Raw genomic sequence first — 20,408 nt, 5'->3', positions numbered from 1 at the left:
TAATTGTTAAGTAATTTGACAAGATCAGCAAATCCAAGCTGCAGATCAGATAGAACTAAATTATGTGAAACAACAACCAAACAAGATGTACAGAAACATCCAAAGTTTAAAAGAGACTAAGAAACCCTAGTTGAAATGAAAGTAGAAGGTCTAATCCTGTCCATGATCTAAATGAGATTGTAGTCTAATAGATTATTCTGTAGGAAAAAAAGGTTATAGAAAGCTTTAACAAGAAAAAGATTACAGGTCCTTCGATAAAGAACAATCAACAACCAAAAACGGTTAAGAGGAAGGTTTAGGATCCTTCAGATAAATAAAACAGCAAAGCATGAGACAGTACACAAAAACAAAGGATAGCCATAGCATTAGTCAGAACACAAAAATAAAGGATAGCCATATGTGGACCCCGCATTTTGAGCTCATGCGTTTCCCACTCGCTGGCGAAACTCGCTTTTCATTTTATTTGAAAAATCGATTTTTATTTATTGTTTGAAAATAACTTGGAGTCCCCACTTATTTTTGTTTTATTTTTTAAAGGGTAAACAAAATAAGAAAGAAAAACCCTAAGTGTGACTCCTTATTTTTGGAAAAGGTGATCTACGAAAAACTGGATCAGGTTCGGGGGTCAGGTTACTTATCGGGAAGGTACGGTAAAGACCGTAGCACCCCTCTAAGTCCCTAAAGTCGGGTCTCTACTAATAAAACGGAGCTGACATGGCAATCAATGAGAAAATCAATGAATACCCAAATCAAATCATACACATATGAGTATCCGAATATGCAATAGAGGATAACTGAAGTGGAAGTGGATGCATACCTAATCAGCAAACGGCAACGCGCTATCACAAAATGAGATTAGTGCATAGTAATGAACACAGTATATCACTCATATCACCCAAAACGGATAAAGAAACACCAATAGCACGCATGATATTTCATTCAAATTCATTCTTATTTTGAAAAAAAAATTATTTGATGTAGGACCCCCACCAAAGCCCAATTTATTTTTGCATGAATTAATTCCATAAATTCCATCTCTTGGAATTATGAAATTTGATTCTTTGCTTATTTTAAAACATTTTGAGAACCAGAGAAAATATGAAAATTGCATGCCAGAGAAAAATGGCAGCAGGATGTTATTGAAAATGAGATTTCCCTATCTAAAGATTCTAAGTTGAAAAATTTGGAGGATGAAAATTATTTGAAAAGCTAAGATTTGAAAACTGGGTTAGAGAAATTATTTCTGGAATTGAAAGGAATGAGCTTGGAGGGTGACGCGTGGCTCAAAGGATGTACATCAAAGATGGCCATGCAAAAGGTGTTAAAAGAAAAGAAATGAAAAGAAAAGAAATGGGAGGTGGCCATGATTCAAAGTAAAAAATGGCAGCTACGAGTGGCCAAAGTTGCATGCATATAGGTCAAAGAGGGAAACTAGGGTATAGCTCCTTTTCTCTATGGCTGTCCCAGAAACTGACAGAATCTCAAGGTGACATACAGTCCAGCCTTGTGGGTAGATAATGGATCTTTTGCACCATTGACCGAGGAACTAAAAAGATTGGAAACCCTCTTGGCTAAAGTTGAAGCTGGACAGATATTCGGACGAGCATCCACGCGGGTAAGGTCATCATATCGCTTCCTGAATTGTCCAAGTTAGAAAGTACAGCAGCCTGAAGCAAATAAATCAGCACCAAAAGGACTTCTCTTCTTAGCATCTGCAGAACTTCCATCACCATGCTCCTTCGAACCCCCAAACCAGGCTTCACAAGTACCACCAATAATTCCAGATATTGCTGCATGAGGCTCTCTAATACGTATATCATATGAAGGCTGCCACACCAGACCCCGTTATGTCTTTACAATGCCATCCTCCTGCTTCTCTCTTTGCCTCCACAAGTCTCTGCTCTTCTCATAAGAAAAGGCAGCTTTTGCACATAATCCAAGCATTAGAGAGGAAGGTGCCTCATCATTTATGGCACTAACAGACTGGGGATGCCCACCCTTTTTGTGTATTCCAAAACGATATCGAAGTCCAGATTCAGAAACAAGGGAAGACAAACCCAAGGATATAGATTCAAGCACCTCCCAATATCTCCCTTTATGGTCAATGAATAGCTCAGGCCATGCAGCCTCCAGTGTAATGTCATGAAAGGGTAGCTGGTGAAAGAGCATCACTCTGTTGCGGCGTCCCTTCTTCTCACCAATGGATCAAGAACTCTCCTGTAGAGAAAGATGGAAGCTGCCACATTCAGAATGTCAAAGCTAGGCATGCATTCAGGAGGAATTAGGAAGTTTGAGACTATAATTTTCATGGCAGCACCTTGCTCCACAAAGTGGGAAGCCATCTGAGTAAGGCCACTGAACAAATTATGGTGCACAAAAGCGTTCCCAACAACTTGGACCGCGTGGGTTGATCCAGCTGGGGCTTGCTGCGCCATTTCTGATCGATGAATCTCCTTAAAACCTGAAGCCTTGGCTGGGTTGTTGCGGTGGAACTGGAGCAATTGTTCCCGCTGCTACTATTGCCGAACCCGTCAGAATCATCACCAGCATCCAGAGAATATAAGAACCAGCACCAAGAGTGGCCCAGTTCAGTCCTCGTCATCTGAGCATCTACCTTGCCCAGAATCAGCTCCACTGCTTCCAAGTCCCCACGCGCAGCGGCCAAACGTCGTATCATTGTGCCGCCTAATCACTTGCTTCAACATCGCAGTGCCCATTGGCTTCTTTCTTAGCTGCATCTGCTCCATCGTTATTCACAGCATCTGGGGTCGTACCAGAGTTGATAGTATTGAGGAGTTGGGTGAGGGGAGGGAAAACTTGGACTGGAACACCATGTGGGCACGTTAAGAAATCCCATGTTGCAGCTTTCTTCCTGACTACAGCTGCAGTACGGGTTGTCCTTTCGTCAATTCCTCTTCGAACGGCGTCACCATTCACTACTGCATTAAAGGATTTGTTGACGGAAGCGCCAAAACTCCTAGATCCTTCAGCAACAACTTGGCATGCATGCATTAGGTCAGGATCGGACTTCAAGACATCAATAGCCTTTTGAGCAGATGCTACATTCAAGGCTTGCTCTTTCTGTTTTTGCGCTTTTAGTTGTATCCCATACATCTTAAATGTCTTCATCCAATTCTATGAGTCTCGCGTTCCTTGAATCCTCCTCATTGCTTGATAAACCAAATGCAGAAGAGGTGGAGGCAGTGACAATTGCTGCCAAAAGTCAAAGCTCCATACAAAATTTACCAGATTTTCATACAAAACACCCTTAACCAGTATGGGAGTATTGAAAAACCCATGCACTTGTAGACTCAGAAAATGGAATGTCCAAGGAGACCATGCACGTGTCGACATGGTCATGCATGGTCATCAATAACCTCTTCTAGTGCCGCAGGCCTGGTAGTGAAACTGAGAAGAGCGCTTCCAATAAACACAGCAGATCCGCCATCACATTCCACATCGGGCCTTGGAGTTGCAGAAAATAGTCGACGGACTGATCAGAGAAAACCATTAACTCGTGGGGTGCTCATGGAGAAACAATGCACCGTGCACAAGAGCCACAAGGAAGAACAGAATGTGCCAGTCCACACGAGGAAGAAGGATGCATGGACATTGAAGGAAGGCCATGGATGCAAGCAGCTCTGGTTTGATGGGTATGAAGCGAAGGGTTTGATGTATATGAAGGCATGCATGGAATTGGTGATGTGGCGAGGTGAGGATCAGTGAAAACACGATGCGCATGGAAGATATATGGTATAGTGAGATAAAGCATGATGGATGAGAAATGGGTATGGACATTGTAGATATGGGACATGGTGGGACGAGCAAAGTGGTTGGGCTATTGATGGTGAGCAGGGTATGGGTGAAGTGATGTGTATGGTGCATGAGGTGGATAAAGAATTTGTGGGCACACGTGGAATAAATTAGTAACCATCTGGGTCATGGTTCAAACTGTGGCACCCGCACTGCAAATCAACTCACTATTTGTCCCTCCCATGGGTTAGTGGGACCATCTTGTGAGATACATATCATTAAGCATCACGCCTTCCATACATTCTTTTATGCCCTTTTCTATCAGTCCATCATATTCAAACCCATTCCCCCCATCAGCACGTGGAATCCTCTTAGTCAAGGATGATGCTGTTTCACCCATTTGAATGTCGTTTCTTGGCTGTGACTCTGGACCTCTGGCTGAACCTCAAAATATCACTGACCAGGCTAAAGTTGTTGAACCATTTGGATGTTCTTATGATCAATCATGTTATTAGATGACCTCTGAACCTTGAGAATAAGCATTCCTGGTGAGAAGTCACTACCAGCCCTAGTTCTTCTCTCTCTCATGGCCCATGCGCCAAACGAAACCCAGGAATAAAAGGCAACCACAGAAGAGAAGAAACCATAGGAAAGAGCAGGAAGGGAAACCAAATAATAATAAAAAAAATCCTCAAATGAAACTTCACTGAATGGGTCGTCAATGAACCCTTTGGTTAAGTGGGAAGAAAAACCACATCTCATACGAATATTGGCGTGATTCACAGGTATTTCACAACAAATGCAATGGTCACTAGGATTAACAATGGCAAATATGAATGCAAGATTGTATCTCAAACAAACAAACAAGTGGCCTTCATTATCCACCCCAAACAATATAATGCTAAGAAAAACAATAGCAATCTGAGGAAAAACAGTGAATGAGGATAAATGAAAAGATTGCAGAGTTCATACCTGAGTTCTTCAAGCAAAAAGCCTACCCAAACAGAGAATCCCTTCTCTAGCTAGAATATGTTCCCCTATAACCTTCCAGCTTGCTGCCCAAACTCCCAAAGCTCTCTAAAAAAAATGTATCTCCCATCACGGCCAAACCAAAAGCTCCCCTCACTCTCTGTTTTCTCTCCTCCCCCGAAATCTCCAGGCAGCCCCCTAGCTAACAGAATCCTCCCAGTAGCTCTCAAAACCCTGCTCTCCTAGTTCTCTCTCAAGCTCACCCACCAAATATCTCTCACGGCAGCCTCTAAAAAAACTTCACCCCTGCTGCCTCTCTTCACTCCAAAATCACCCTTGTTTTTCTTAGCTTTTCTTCCCTCTCTTGTCTGCTTCTAACTTCCTAAAGCAACCCAACAAGAAGCCCCCTTCCTCAAAAGATTTCTGCCACCTTTCTAAAACAACCTCTCTGCCCATATCTTTTTTTCTCTCCCAGATTTGCCTCTCTAACAAATCCCTGCAGAAACAGCCAACAAAGACTCCCACTACTCTGCAGAATCCTTTTCCTCTCTCTCATCCGCTCTTGCTAACGGCCTGCAGGAACCTTCTAGAATGCTCCTCCACGTGTCACCCTTCCATTGGCACTCCAAAAGCACCAATTTGATTCCTCAACAACCAACCATGCATGGACACGTGGCTCCTTAAGATCATGACACTTGGCAAAATTGGGCTGTACAAAAACGAGCCCTAAATGGGGGTCTACAAATATGCCCCTCTTCGGTAGAGTTCACGAGTGTAAGGATCACGAACACTGGAGTGAAAAGCAAGTGTGAATAGTGAGTGGAATGAAGTGAACTCTACCGAAAAATCAAAGAGACCCCCATAGGGACACTGGTGAAATGCAAAGTCACCCAGGCTAGTAGACGAACACAAAGGCTCTAATCCTAAAAGAAAAACACATCTCAAAGTGCCTCTGAAGCTACACTAAGGATCCAGGCTCCCTCTAAAACGTCTCCAAAAGTGACTCGAAGATCAATGTCAAAGATGAGTAACGGTTAAACCACCCTGGAATACGATCAAGAATTTTCCCCAAGGGAGACTGCCCTATGCGGACTACGAGATGAATATGTGATAAGCACAGGGTAACGAAATGAGGAGGGTGAGAACAAGTGCAAATCCATGAAGGTGAGACGTGCAATGTAAGAGAATATGAATGCTAGGAGCTGGGACTCGGAATGGCAGGACTGACACTAAACGCTAAACTGAGAAAAACAACGGCTCTAGAAGCCAAACCAAAGAAGCTACCTCTAAACGCTAAACTAGAAGAGTGGCTCTGGAAGCCAAACTAAAAAAACTAACTCTGAAAACTAAACTGAGAAAAACGACGGCTCTGGAAGCCAAACCAAAAAGCTAACTCTAAACGCTAAACTAGAAAATAACAGCTCTTGAAGCCAAACCAAAAACTAACCCTAAAAGCTAAACTAGAAAACAACAGCTCTGGAAGCCAAACGAAAAAGCTAACTCTAAACGCTAAACTAAGAAAGTAACAGCTCTGGAAGCCTAACAAAACAAACTAACTCTAAATGCTAAACTAGAAAAATGGCTCTGGAAGCCAAAACAAGACGATAGTAACGGCTCTGGAAGCCTAAACAAGATGACGGTAATGGCTCTAGAAGCCTAAACAAGACGACAGAGATGGCTCTGGAAGCCTAAACAAGATGACAGAGATGGCTCTGGAAGCCTAAACAAGACGACAGAGATGGCTCTGGAAGCCTAAACAAGACAACAGAAACGGCTCTGGAAGCCTAAACAAGATGACAGAGATGGCTCTAGAAGCCTAAACAATATGACGGTAATGGCTCTGGAAGCCTAAACAAGATGACAGAAATGGCTCTGGAAGCCTAAACAAGATGATGGAAATGGCTCTGGAAGCCTAAGCAAGACGACGGTAATGGCTCTGGAAGCCTAAACAAGACGACAGAGATGGCTCTGGAAGCCTAAACAAGACGACAGAGGTGGCTCTGGAAGCCTAAACAAGATGACAGAGATGGCTGTAGAAGCCTAAACAAGACGACAGAGATGGCTCTGGAAGCCTAAACAAGATGACAGAGATGGCTCTGGAAGCCTAAACAAGACAACAGAAACGGCTCTGGAAGCCTAAACAAGATGACAGAGATGGCTCTGGAAGCCTAAACAAGATGACGGTAATGGCTCTGGAAGCCTAAACAAGATGATAGAAATGGCTCTGGAAGCCTAAACGAGATGACGGTAGGGGGATGCCCTAGGTGATAACTCATAAAGATCGGCAAATGGGTCTGCCAATCATGAAATCAGCACGAGACATGGCAAATCCAAAGAGAGGGGTGTATGACCCGGTAAGAAAAGCGATAAAGGGGGTATGCCCCAGTGTGATGACTCACAAAGATTGAGAAACAGATCGAGCAGTGAGAAAGACCGCAAAAGATCTGGTGGACTCAAGGATGGGGGTATGCCCCAGTGTGACGACTCACGAAGAGCAAAAAATAGATCGAGCAGTGAGAGAATCTGCAAAAGATCCGATGAACTCAAGGAAGGGGGTATGCCCCAGTGTGGCATGCTGCTGCAAATCTCAATCCGCTGGGAATGGCTGAACGGGACTCTACGAGTCTCGAACGACGCTTTACTGAGAGCTCACATCGCTGAAGATCCCAGGAATAATGGTCAGTGAGGCGAATACAATATATCTCGGCCGAGTGATGGAAGCTGTGATGGACATGTGAGAGAACGATCAACTCCATGGCTAAAGGAAGGAAATATGCCCCAGTATGGCATCAGATGTATCCGATCTGCCCTAATGACCCGAGAATAACACCATGGGGATGCGTAAAAGACCTGATGTGTACCGCGCTGAAATGATGACGTGGGAATCCAGGCACTCGACATAACTTCGTCCCAGAACCACGACTATATCAGATAGTAAGAATCTGGCTGAACGACTCAAGAGAAGCTCCTCAGAGTATCAGGACAAAATGAAATCAATCATCAACCTAGCGTGTATCTCATAACCGCGGATGATCATGTAAACCAGTGGGGATCTATAAATCTCGATCAAGATGGGGAAATATGCCCCAGTGTGGCATCGAAAATGTAACATGTAAAAAAAATCAGATGAGCTCAAATCATCTATGCCTGCAACTGAAGCAAACCCACAAATCAAAGAGGCGTCCCCCGGAAGGAAACATGACGACATCTAAGCATCTAAAAGTGCGGGCCTGGCTAGATGGCTCTCGATAGACCCCACTAAGGAATCATCGCGAGGATAGCGAATATATCATCATCTCTGCATACATCTCGTAAATAAGGATAAGCACGCAACTCCCTCATGATCTGTAAATCTCATCCGAACGGAAATATGCCCCTGTATGGCATCGAAATGTATGATATGTCTGAGATCAGATAGCATGGAATCATCTATCCTCGAACATGTGACCTCTGCGAAGATCCATAAATATCCTCCGAAACGGAATATGCCCCAGTATGGCATCTAACGTGCGACAAATCAGGAAAAACAGGTGACATCGAATCATCCCTCATCAAACACGTGATCCTGGTAATCCAAACACGACTGAAACGAATCTAAACATCAGAGAAGTGTCTCCCAGAAGAGGATGCATGGCAAATATCTAAATGTCAACCGAATCTCAAACACCTGTCCACATAGAAGCCGTAGAAGACGATATCCGATCCCATGGCCTCAGGGTGGTCTTAAGACACGGGACGTAACGTAGGCTAGGGTGATAGAAACGAAAGGAAACTAAGCTCAAATACCCGATGATCAAAACCCATGCCCTCATGTATGAAATGCAACAAGTATAGTAAATCCCGTGAGCCATGGACCCAATGGTGCCTAATGTGAACATAGTGTCGATGAGGAGACAAATGAAACAGAACAAACTGGTAATGAGATATATAATGGTGATGTGAAGAGAATATCAAACCCGAGAATGGGTCACTGTAAGAAAAAAGCTAAAATGTGGAATGAAGACGATGAATCATGAGTGAAAACGAGGATGATGATGAAGCACTGAACACGAGAATGAGTGATGATACGCTCAAATCAAATATGCAGGGGAGTCATGTCAATAACGAATGCAATGATGGAATGGATGATGACCCAGAGCTCCTAAGAGAAAGTCACTCATCTCACTCTCAAAACATATGGCAAAAATGAATACAAAGAATGAAGGGTCCCAGAAAGCTCACATACGAACTCTCATCAACAAAAATAATCAATCAGATGACCCTTGAACATCAACATACACAATGATAGAAAATAATACACATAAGCGTCTTTTTTTTTTTTTACCTACGTATACATGCTCTGAACGCAAACCAAGAAATCCCAAAGATGACGTCAAAAAAGGATAAACATACTCTCAAATGTCAATATAACATGAACTCTCTCTGATGATGTGACCTTCTCAAACTAAGGATCCCTGGACCAACGTCCGTAGGATAGATGGTGGAAATGACATGACTACTCTCCATGTAGTGAACTAAGGAGGATCACCACTCAGGGTGGAAGAAAATGATGCAAATGAGTAGATAGGATAAACAAAATGAGACACATAACACAACCAATGAGGTGAGATGAAAATGAAGTGATGCGATCATATAGAGAATATAATGAGGAGAATGCACCCCTAGGTCCAAGGCTCATGAAACTCCTAAACAATGATGCATGCATACACTAAAGGGCCCCTAACCCGGTTAGAAAGTGTGAGCAAGGCGATAAGAAAGAAAGGCTATAATGCGCGTGCGAGGCTCAATGGGCTAGCAATAGTCTATATATATCAGAAGGGGAATAAAGGGATATAGCTAACCGAAATGATGGCCACCCATCCTGCGACCATGGACTCAAACATAGTAACTCTTTAGCTGATCCACATTGGTCGGCTCTGAGAACTGGTTACCATCTAAATCCATCAGCCATGCAGCGCCCTCTGGAGTCAACTCCTTGATGAAATAAGGTCCGCTCCAACTGGGTCTGAACTTCCCTCTCGGATCTCTGATCAATCCTCTGATAACTCTCAAGACTAAGTCACCCACATGTAATGGTCTGGGCTTGACCCGCTTTTTGAAAGCGCGGGCCATCTTCCTCTGATATGCACGAATGTGGTTTGCTGCCCTCAATCTCCTCTCATCTAGGAGATTGACTGATCAAATCGAGCCTGAGCCCAATCCATCTCGGGAATCTGCTGCTCTAGTGCTACTCTCAATGATCCCATCTCGATCTCAACTGGTAGCACCGCCTCCATGCCGTATACCAATGAGTAGGGTGTGGCTCCTGTAGAGGTGCGAAAAGAAGTCCGATATGCCCACAATGCGAAAGGGAGCTTCTCTAACCAATCCCGAGAAGTCTCAACCATCTTCCGCAATATCCTCTTGATATTCTTATTCGCGGCCTCTACCGCCCCATTCGTCTGCGGCCTGTACGCAGACGATCTATGATGCCGAATGCCATATCTCTGTACTAAGGTGTCAACCTCTCCTCTGAAATGTACCCCTCTATTTGAAATCAACTCACGAGGGACTCCATAGCGACAAATGATGTGTGACTGATGAAACCAGCGACTCCAGCTGATGTCAATCTCGTATATGAGGCGGCCTCCACCCACTTGGTGAAGTAATCGATGGCGACCAGGATGAACTCATGACCACTGGAAGATTTCGACGAAATCTTCCCGATGATGTCAATACCCCATACGGAAAATGGCCATGGCGAAGTAAGTGCCTGCAACTCGGAGGGCGGCACGTGAATGAGATCTCCGTGTATCTGACACTCGGGACATCTCTGGACGAACTGGCAACAATCCGTCTCCATAGTCAACCAGAAATAGTCGGTCCTCATGATCTTACGAGCCAACATATGCCCTCCCATATGTGGTCCGCAGACTCCAGCATGAACCTCTCGCATCGCTCTATCGGCAGAAGCCCGGTCCAAACATAATAACAGCATCCCATCAGGTGATCGTCTATATAGCGTCTCGCCACAAATCACGAATCGGGCGGCCAACTGTCTCAATGCTCTCCTATCCTTGGCCGTGGTGGCCTCAGGATATACGCCGAGTCTCAAAAAGTGATATATGTCATGGTACCAAGGCAAACCATCGTCTATCTCCATATCATCAATCAAACAACAGTACGCAGGAGCAGATCTCGACTCGATCAACAATGGGCGAACAGTGGCGTCAGTAGGTACGGCAATCATGGAAGCTAGAGTAGCTAAGGCATCAGCAAACTGGTTCTGCGCTCTAGGCAGATGGGTATATCTCAAATCATCAAATCTCCCGACCAGTAGCTCCAAATACGCGTGATAGGGCCTAAGCTTCACATCTCTAATCTTCCACTCGCCCTGAATCTGTCTCAATACCAGATTGGAGTCACCAAACACCTCCATCTGTCTAATGCCGAGCTCTAGAGCTGTCTCTAATCCCAAGATGCAAGCCTCATACTCAACAATGTTGTTCGTGGCCGGATGACGATCCGAGAATGCCAAACGAACAGATCTGGGAATGTGATCACCATGAGGGGATATCAACAAGACGCCTATCCCATATCCAGAATAGTTGGCCACGCCATCAAAGTACATGCGCCAACCTGATAGACTAGTCACAGCAGCGACATCCTCGTCTGGGAAGTCATCATCAATGGCTCTGCCATCGGAAACTGGTAAAGAAGCTAGGTGATCTGCGACAATGCTCCCTCTAATGGACTTCTGAGTGACATAGTGGATGTCAAACTCAGTCAGTAGTACCAACCATCTCATGAGGTGACCGACCATGGCGGGTCTGTCAAACAAATATCTCAGAGGATCTAGACGGGATATCAAATGCACTGAATACTCGGTCATATAATGTCTTAGTCGGCGAGTGGCCCAAACCAATGCCAAGCAGTAACGCTCAATCATGACATATCTCATCTCGTAGTCTAGCATCCTCTTACTCAGATAATAAATGGCTCGATCCTTGCCCGAATCATCGAGCTGAGCTAACATGCATCCCAAAGCCACGTCTGAGACGGATAGGTATAGGAGCAGAGGACGGCCTGGTGTAGGAGGCGCCAAGACTGGAGGTGACAACAAGTACTCTCTGATCCTCTCAAATGCATGCTGACACTGATCATCCCAAACAGTAGGTTGACTCTTCCTCAAGAGTCGGAAAATGGGCTCACAAATGTCTGTCAATCTGGCAATGAATCTGCTGATGTACTGAAGTCTGCCCAGGAAGCCTCTAACCTCTCTCTCCGTCATCGGTGCAGGCATGTCAAGAATGGCTCTGATTTTATTCGGATCTACCTCTATGCCTCGCTCACTGACCATGTATCCCAAGAGTTTCCCAGAAGTCACTCCAAAAGTGCACTTCTTGGGATTCAGTCTCAATCTGAACTGCCTGATCCTCTCAAAGAATCTCTCCAGAGCTGCTAGATGATCTTATCTATCTCGATATTTCACTATCATGTCGTCTACATAAACCTCGACATCCCGATGCATCATGTCATGGAAAAACGTGGTCGCTGCTCTCTGATAGGTGGCTCCTACGTTCTTCAACCCGAATGGCATGACTCTATAGCAATAAGTACCCCACTCGGTAATGAAGGACGTCTTCTCCATATCCTCTGGAGCCATCAATATCTGACTGCACCCGGAAAATCCGTCCATAAAGGACAACATCGAATGACCTGCCGTACTGTCAACTAGCATGTCGATGTGTGGAAGAGGAAAATCATCCTTAGGACTAGCCTTGTTGAGATCTCGGAAATCAACACAGACTCTCACCTTGCCGTCCTTTTTGGGAACAGGGAGGACATTGGCCAGCCACTCCGGGTACTCGACCACTGATAAGAATCCTACACTAAGCTGCTTCTGGATCTCCTCTTTCACCTGCAAGCTCCAACGAGGGTGCAATCGTCTCAACTCCTGCTTAACCGGTCTGGCATGGGGCAGAAGTGGCAAACGATGCTGGACGATAGATAGGTCAAGGCCCGGCATGTCCTCATAGGACCATGCAAAGACGTCCAAGTATGCTCTGAGCAGTTGGATGAGGTTGTTCCTCTTGATTACTACTCAAAAAGTGTTATTTCATAGCTTGTAATTAACTCTTTTAAACACTTTTGAGTAGTAGTTATTGCCTTTTAACCCAATTAACATGTTAAGGACCCTTGCAATCAATTCTAATCAAATTGTGTAAGTTTTGGTGTTTTTGTTAGCTTTTTGATCACCAAAGCAATATGAGATTGAGGAGAGTTATTTGGAATCCATGGCAAAGCAATGGAAAGCTCAGAAGCATGAAGAATCAAAGCTTTGAAGCCCTTTTCCATAAGCAAATCCGGAATGCAAGGGGAGAAGCAAAGAGGAGAAAAACAGAGTGAAGAAAACAAAGGACAACAGCTGCAGTCTTCTTTCACACTTTTGGAGCAGTTCCCGAAGTCCATTTTCTACATGCTATATACCATTTCAAAGCTCAGGAAGTCAAGAATCTAATGCTTTAAACCGTGTATGATTTGGAGCTGAAATGAGGAAGTTACAGCCGTTGGAAGCCAATCACTCCAAGTTGAAGGAAGGATTCAGAAAAGTGCTGCGGAATCAGCCTTTTGTTGCGAGATATTTCGCAACACTTTTGTACAGTGCTATGGATTTCCCCTGAAGCTTCACGCCATGATGGAAGCCAAACACCACAAGATGGAAGTCCACTTTGCAAAGGTGTTGAATCAGCTGGTTGCTGCGGAGTAATTTCGCAGCCCTTTTTGTGCATCTGCAAAATCTCGCAGACCTCATTTTCACCTGCGAAATGGTCCTGAAGCTTCCAAATAGTTGTGCACCGACTCTTTTAGATCTTTTCTTCTGATATTTTTGTGTCTAAATTTCCATTTTCTCCTTGTATTCAGCCACTCATGTAATTCCTTAAGCTAGGAAGTATCTAAGGAAGGGTAAATTACCTTCCTATAAAAACTCTCAGGAGGACTCTCGGAGGGGGTTCCAGGGGATCCTTTGTACAGTTTTGGGAAGGAAGTAAAATACAGAGCACTTGCTTTGCTTTTCATATATATTTTTGTTTTCTCTTTCATTTTCATTTACTTGATAGCCAAACATTCTCTGAGATGTTTTCTCAGAGGATGAGAGGCTAAGCTTTTTGTCTCTTGGAGTGAAGAAAGCCGGGTAAGTTTCCTCATGCATAAATTGGAAGTTTTGTTGTTTTAGTGTTTAATGAAGAGAAAGTGTGACCCGTTAATGGTTTTTATCTTTTTAGTTAACTTAAAAAGCCTTTAAATCACCTGGGCCAACACTTGGTAAGGCAAGTGATCTCCATCCATGGAGATTCACTAGTTTACCCCTTGCGAGCCTCTGGTAGGTGACTTGAAGGTAGGATTTTCTAGAATTGCCAACACTTGGTAAGCTTTTGGACTCCAAGGAGACATCCATTAGTTATCTCTTGCGAGCTTGTGAAGGGAAATCCAAGGTTAAAGATCACCTTGAATGACAAGTGCTAGGTGAGAGGTATGAGCCATTGAAAAGTGCATCAGTGAGAGGGATTTAGTGTTTGAACCCATTAATGGGAAGCATCTGTACAACACCGGTTGGAGAAGAAACTATATGTTAATTCTCTAATGCGAGGAAAAGAAACAAGTGACCGGAACTCCCTTTTTGTATGAGGAATCTGAGCCTAGTGATTTGAAACTCCAAGAAACACTTTTCTTTATAAGTAAAATCAGTTACTACTTTTGGTTAGCTTAAAACCAAACCCTTTTTCATTCAAACGTCTTTATGTTTTCTTTTAAAGCTAACCTTGAAATGAAAAGGCACCAATTCAGCTTTGAATTAATATCATTTGTGAAGTGAAAACCCATCCCAGTGAACGATCCTAGAGCCACTATGCTATAGTAGCTTTGTCTTTGCTACCCTAGTATATGGTGTAATAGGTTATAAATTTTGTTGATTAATCCCTCAATCAAGGAGCACCAGCTGGACACGCATCAGCTGAGACACCAATTAGGCATGAATCACCTCTCATCAACAGATAAATCAGATCCGATCCTCAACTCCCTAGGTTGATCCGTTGTGCCGAAATCAACAATCTCTGTGTCCCCTACAGCAGGTGAAACCCTCTGATCAACGGGATCCGAATCGGAATCGGGAGATGAGTCATCATCTGAACCATGCTGTGCAATCTCATCGTCAATATCAAATATCTGTGATGTGGGTGAAGATGGTACAAGTAAAGCAATATCACAAGACGCAGGTGTGGACCCTGCATTTCGGCTCAATGCGTTTCCCACTCGATGGCGAGCTCAATTTTTATTTGAAAAATTGATTTTTATTGATTATTTGAAAATGACTTGGAGTCGCCACTTATTTTTGTTTTATTTTTAAAAGGGTAAACAAAATAAGAAAGAAAACCCTAAGTATGACTTCTTGTTTTGGAAAAGGTTGGTTTACGAAAAACCGGATCGGGTTCGGGGGTCAGGTTACTTATCGGGAAGGTACGGTAAAGACCGTAGCACCCCTCTAAGTCCCTAAAGTCAGGTCTCTACTAATGAGATGAAGCTGACATGGCAATCAATGCGAAAATCAATGAATACTCGAATCAATCATGCACATATGAGTATCAGAATATGCATAGAAAATAACCAAAGTGGAAGTGGATGCGTACCTGATCAGCAAACGGCAACGCACTATCACAAAAGGGGGTTAGTGCATAGTAATGAACATAAAGCATGGCACTCATATCACCAAATAGGAAGGAACACCAATAGCACGCATGTTGACATTCCATTCGAATTCATTTTTATTTTGAAGAAAATTTATTTGATGTAGGGCCCCCACCAAAGCCCATTTATTTTTGTATGAATTAATTTCGTAAATTCTATCACCAAGAATTACGAAAAATAAATTCACACTTATTTTAAAACATTTTGAAAATCAAAGAAAATTCAAAAGTGGCTCGCCAAAAAGAAAATGGCGACCAAATTTTATTGAAAATAGGATGTTGGTATCTAAAAATTCTAAGGAAGGAAACTTTGATGGCTTGGAGTCATTTAAAAACTGATAGTTGGAAAATTATTTTTAAAACGGGGTTAGGAATTCATTTTTTTTTAAATCAAAGGGAAAGAATTTTGGAGGAGGGCACGTGGCTCAGAAAAGTGGCCATGCTAAGGTGGCCATGCAATGAGCATTTTCTCATGTTGCTCCACTTTGCATCTACAAACCTCTTATCTGCCATCTCCTTTACCCTTTTCTGTACATCAGCAGGTTGAAGAGGCGAAGCATGCTGCTGTCTAACATATATTACATCCTTCCCGCCCATCTTCACACCAACTATAATATGGGTGCCAAATACTTCAATAAACCTTGCCAAGGCAGTAGGATCTCGTGATGATGGAACAACGTTCTTAACATATTCACGGAGTACCATATGTGATTTCTCTAGTGCAACAGTGTAGAGTGTGATGAATACCCCATCAAAAGCTAGAGTTTTTGTCTTAGCTGCATCTTTCTACCAACAGCCTGAAAATTCAAACATGGCATTAAAGAGGCCTGATGGAATTTTACCAGTCAAGGATATCTCCTGGTTGAATTGCTTTGACATCTGTTGGAAAGAAAGAACATCAGACCGAAACCGGGTTCGTTCCCCTTTGTCACACTTTATTGATTTGGATGCATTTGGAATCGAAATCCCACCAGGCAACACAATTTCACGAACTGACTCCTCATCAATCTCAATCAACCGCGAATCAACCAAATCTCCCTTGCAATACTTGAGCTGCAAATCATCCGAAATATCATACCCCCGTCCAATTGTCCCAATTGCAATTTCAGCAACTTTCTCAGCTGAAACCTTAACTGCCATTACTCTAACATCACTCTGCACCCACCGAATTTCAAGCATACTCCATCAAATCTCCAGAACATCACCACCACCACCAAAACAACATCAAGAACATCATCTCCACCACTTCCCTGTCATCTCTACTCCATGAGAATTAAAGGTTATTACTGTTTGATCCAACGAAGGCACAGTTCAGAGGAAACTAAACTTCCAGAGGGCCCAGACCTCAAAATTTATAATCACCTCATTTCCAGCATGATGGAAGCCCCAATGCACTTTTCAATTTCTGCAAAGCCCTAACTTCATTGGGTAAAGTCTTAGACTCAGCCAAAAGAAATCTCAAAAACTTCAGTGGCACTAACAGTGGCATGATTGCCTTTCGTAGGGTGCATGGTTATTGTCAAAGTCCTCCCATCAACAGCAACTGTCATGTTCAGCACAAGAGCAGTGTGAAGATCCCCACTCATCTTGACAATATCAACTTCTTCCCCTCTTTCCAACTTTAACAATTCTACTATTGCAGATTTGATGTGTAGTCCTCCTAAAAGCTTCTCAAATTCAGCTCCAGCATCAACAACGAAATCATCCTTGCCATAACTGACGTATACCCCATGATAGACGAATACCCGGTGCTCCTAATTAAGTACCATTAAACCCTACTGAAGCTTGCTGCGCACAAGTTCTATTAGCGAAATGAACAAACCCACAACGCTTGCCTACTGGTGGCACTTCAGTTTTGTCAATGACTTTGATTTGGAGACCCTGCAACTTCACTAGAAGACAGATTTGAAGACGCTGATCCCATATCGTCACCGTTTGGCGTTTCGTTCTAACGTCTGAGGTGTCATTGCGGGTCACGTTTCCTTCTATTAGTGCAAGGGTGGACTTGCCAGAAACAAAAGATGTAGACCTTGTTCTTAGATTCCTCGACGTTGTAGCTTCCTTGCTAGATTACGTTGCAAATGAACTGCTCTCCCTGAATCTTGTAGCATGAAGCCTGGCAAGGTCCAATGGCTTCTTCTTCAGACCAATTCTCAACAACTCATCAGAAGAATCATCCAGAGCTAAGCAGCACGCCCATTTGAGAGAGAGCTTTTTTGATGATGTTCTCTTTCCAACCTGACAAACTCACTTCCAGCAATCATAGCACTAATGTACTAGGCCAAGCAATGGATATTGTTGTTGAGGCCACCAATATCAACGTTGAAGGCAGTAGAGCTCCAAATATGGGGTGTCTTGAAGGCAGCAAATAAATACGGTAACAAGCTCCAAGAACCATCATTTGCACCTCCAACTTCTTCTAAAATTATTCTCACCCACTCAGAATCATAATCTCTAACTAAATTAACACTGTTTGCCGCCACCCTCGTCCTCTTTATTTCCTTCTTTTTCAGGTATTTCATACTTTCCATGCACGTGTATGAGTGAAGTTGGAACTTTAATGAAGGCTATGGATGACTTTTGGAGAAGAAAATGGGATTGGAGAAATGGGTTTGTATGAAAGAGAGGTTGAAGGGATGGGGCAATAGGTATGACGATAGTAGGCATGTGGGGTGTACTGGGTGGCCACTGTCTACAACTTCTTGGGCCTGGTTCATCATTTTGTTGGGCTGGTAACAGTCTAGTTTTGGTTAAGCCTCTAAGCAAATTGCTCTTCTCAATCCATTAACCTAGTCCCGGGCCATCATATTTAATGTGGTTTCCTTTAAACGGCATGACAAAAGGATTTCGGTGGGTCCAGTACAGATGCTGCTACTGCAACTGCATATATTAAGAACAATTTAGACCTCTTCTCCTTTATCAGAGGATTACTTTGGGAACCCAATTCGAATAGTGGATGGCACTACAACCATTAGAAGACTACTCGAACACGATCTTGGGTGGGCAGCATGACTCCATGGACTTGGGGTGTGGAAATGAGCATGAGAAAATTGAAGAATGCGCATGAAGTGGGTGTGAAGAGTAATGATAGGGAATGGGGGTATGGGATGAGGTAAATGTGAGCGAGGTGGTAGGCTAGGCATAGGAACGAGATTCAAAGAGAGGGTAAAGTGATGAATTTAGCAATGGTGGGAATAGGAGAGAGGATAGGGAAAAAATGGGTCAATAAGGGTGATACCAAGAACATCGTCTGCTTCCACAGGTCGAAATGGTATTGGCAGATTTTGGATAATGCAAACCTCAGAGACTGCATCACCATTAAACCCCCACACTACTGCCTCAAAACACCTCAGGGCACAGTTGCACTTATTTGGCCACAAGAACAGGTGACTGTAACAAGGAGGTCACATCAATGCATCGAGACAAGGAGATGTAAGATGACAAAGGGCCATGCATGTACGCCTGCAACCCCCACTCGGAGTGCCACACTTCTGACCACTTGAAGATTTAGCTTCTTTCCACAATTCAAAAAAACCATCCTCTGCTTTTAGTCCTTCCTTAATTTCATATCATCTTCTCCATAAAACTCCAAATATTATTATCAAGTTGCCATTTCATACTACAATGATTTCATCAACGATGCCAGCTACATCAGAGGCCATCAAATGAACCAGAAATTGGAGACTCTCAAACAGCAAGAGCACACTGAGGTAGAATAGACCCAGAATGACCCACTGACAGCTCTCATATATCTTCTTCACGTGGAGATGATGAATCAGGTGCATGCCATGGGGATGAGTACTAGGAACAGGGGAAGATGACCCAAGTAGAACACAGACAATGGGGGACCAAATGAATCCATACAAGCTTCATTTCACATATCCATCAATGAGCTCAAATGTAAGAGTGGGGTCAAAACGATTTTTCAAGTAAGTTTTAAAACAAAAACAGAGGTGGGAATGCCAACATCTCATTAGAGATCTCAAAACAGAGGACACAAAACAGGTTAGAATTCAAAGATGAGTCAAATGAAATCCAAGCAAACACATTCAAACACCAAGATAGAATCTCATTTGACATTCAGATATCACCATGAAAAGGGCATGAACATGGAAAAATAAACATAACTATAGAAATGATACCTGAGTCTTCCTCTTCCCAGGCGTGTCCTCTGCGTATCTTTGTAAAGCCACCATGAAAACGCCTTCCCTCAGTACCCTCTGTCCGCCTGCAGTTGCCAGCCACCTCCCTCTCATAGTTTGCTGCTCCTCTCTTCAGCTGAAAAAGCACCCTTTGAAAAGCCTGCCCCTGCCAGCCATCACCCAACGGCCAGGAAAGAGCCCAAGCAGCTGGCCACCCCGCTCCTTTAACCGTCTGCAGCTTTTTGCAGATTCTTTGGACACGTGTCGACCTCTGGTTGGCCATCAAAAACACCACTCTGGTGCCCCAACAGCCAACCAGAGATTGACACGTGGCCACCCTAGATGGCCACACCTGTCAAAAATGGCTACATAAAAGCAAGCCTAGAATGGGGGTCTACGCAAATACTCAAAAATGCTCAAATCCATAGATGAATCATGGAAAACAATGTCAGAACGGGAGACGAACCCCGACAGAACGTCAAATGAAAGAAGTGAGTCCACAAAGTCGGACACTCCCTCAACAATGCCAACATGGCTATCAATCAAATCATCAAAAGCTACAAGGTCCTTAGCAGACTCCAGAGCAGGGGCAGTCAGGCTCTCCTCGGCAAGCTCGATGGCGAATACCCCGAAGAGATCAAATGATGAAGCAAGCCCAGGCTGAATAGTCTCCTCAATCTGGCTCAGGCTCAGGGCGAGCATCTCGTCGATGTACTCGTCGTGTGGGGCGGCCTCGTCCACTATGTCCCCGACCTCAGCAAAGGCCCCATGCTCATCGGTCTCGTCTGGGAAGCAAAGAGTCATAAGGCTAGTGCGATCT

At 43.7% G+C, this 20,408-nt stretch overlaps 1 pseudogene; it reads right to left on the bottom strand.

Moving 5' to 3' along the window:
* Positions 1 to 15,836: 15,836 nt before the first annotated feature.
* Positions 15,837 to 16,690, bottom strand: LOC117920266 (annotated as a pseudogene).
* Between the last annotated feature and the right edge of the window lie 3,718 nt (positions 16,691 to 20,408).

The sequence above is a fragment of the Vitis riparia genome, chromosome 1 (genome assembly GCF_004353265.1).
Source record: "Vitis riparia cultivar Riparia Gloire de Montpellier isolate 1030 chromosome 1, EGFV_Vit.rip_1.0, whole genome shotgun sequence".
Taxonomy (NCBI): domain Eukaryota; kingdom Viridiplantae; phylum Streptophyta; class Magnoliopsida; order Vitales; family Vitaceae; genus Vitis; species Vitis riparia.
The sequence above is the reverse complement of the archived record's forward strand: the minus strand, read 5'-3'. Positions and strand labels throughout refer to the sequence as shown.